Genomic DNA, 1675 nt, shown 5'->3' with positions numbered 1-1675 from the left:
CCTATATGATATGTATAGGTTGTAGCTCTCCTGTAGGGTGTGCAGAGCTCGTATATGGGGTGCAGCTCTTGTATATAGGATTAAGCTCTCTTGTATATAGGATTAACACCCTATAGGGTGTTTAGCTCTCCTATATGATATGTATAGGTTGTAGCTCTTCTGTAGAGTGTGCAGAGCTCATATATGGGGTGCAGCTCTTGTATATAGGGTGTCTCTCATATATAGGGTGTATCTCTTCTCTCCAGCCTGTATTCCTTTTCTATAGGGTGCAGCTCTCCTCTATAGTGTGTATTTCTTATCTACAGGGTGTGTCTCATAGGGTGTATGTCTTCTCTACAGCCTGTATTTCTTGCCTATAGGGTGCAGCTCTCCTATATAGTGTGCATGCCTTGTCTATAGGGTGTGGCTTTAGTCCCCAGCCTGTTTCTCCCGTGTATAGGGTGCAGCTCTTGTACATGGTGTGTAGCTGCCCCATATAGGATGCAGCTCTTGTCTGTGGTGTGTAGCTGCCCCATATAGGATGCAGCTCTTTTCTGTGGTGTGTAGCTGCCCCATATAGGGTGCAGTTCTTGTCTGTGGTGTGTAGCTGCCCCATATAGGGTGCAGCTCTTGTCTGTGGTGTGTAGCTGCCCTATATAGGGTGCAGCTCTCATATATGACACAGTTCTTGTCTATAGTGTGTGTGTCTCATATATAAGGTGCATCTCTTGTCTATAGTGTGTGTTTCTCATGTATAGGGTACAGCTCATATCTATAGGGTGTGTCTCATATATAGGGTGTATCTCTTCTCTCCAGCCTGTATTCCTTTTCTATAGGGTGCAGCTCTCCTATACAGTGTGCATGTCTTGTCTATAGGGTGTGGCTTTAGTCCCCAGCCCGTTTCTCTTGTGTGTAGGGTGCAGCTCTGCAATATAGGGTGTCTCTCATATACAGGGTTTCCCTCTTGTCTACAGGTTGTCTCTCTCCCTGAAGCCCACAGGTCTTGTCTATAGGGGGTTTCTCTCATCTGTAGGGTGTTTCTCTCATCTGTAGGGTGTTTCCCTCACCTGTAGCCTGCACCTCATACACAGGGGGTGTCTCTATAGGGTTACTGTACACAGTGTGTCTCTCCTGTCTATAGGGTGTGTTCCATACACAGCACCCCTCGTATCTCTCATCTGTAGGGTGCAGCTCTGGTAGAGTGAGTAGCTCTCATATCTCCTATAGGACTTATATCTCTTGAAGGTGGTGTGTGTCTAGTTTATAGTGAGTCCCTCTGTCATCTATAGGGTGCATTTCCCTTCTATAGGGTGTACTTCCCATTTATAGGGTGTGTTTCCCCTCTATAGGGTGTATTTCCCATTTATAGGGTATATTTCCCATTTATAGGGTATATTTCCCATTTATAGGGTATATTTCCCCTCTATAGAGTGTATTTCCCATTTATAGGGTATATTTCCCTTCTATAGGGTGTATCTCCCACGTATAAGGTGTATTTCCCCTCTACAGGGTGCATTTCTCCTCTATAGGGTGCATTTCCCATTTGTAAGGTGTATTTCCCATTTACAGGATGTACTTCCCCTCTGTGGGGTGCATCTCCCATCTATAGGGTGTACTTCTAATCTATAGAGGCAGTTATTATCATCACTTGCTATTTATTACTACTTCTTATCATTGATTCTGTTTATTATTATTA

Source organism: Manacus vitellinus, unplaced genomic scaffold (assembly GCF_001715985.3).
Source record: "Manacus vitellinus isolate BGI_N305 unplaced genomic scaffold, ASM171598v3 scaffold_92_pilon, whole genome shotgun sequence".
Classification (NCBI taxonomy): Eukaryota; Metazoa; Chordata; class Aves; order Passeriformes; family Pipridae; genus Manacus; species Manacus vitellinus.
The sequence above is the reverse complement of the archived record's forward strand: the minus strand, read 5'-3'. Positions refer to the sequence as shown.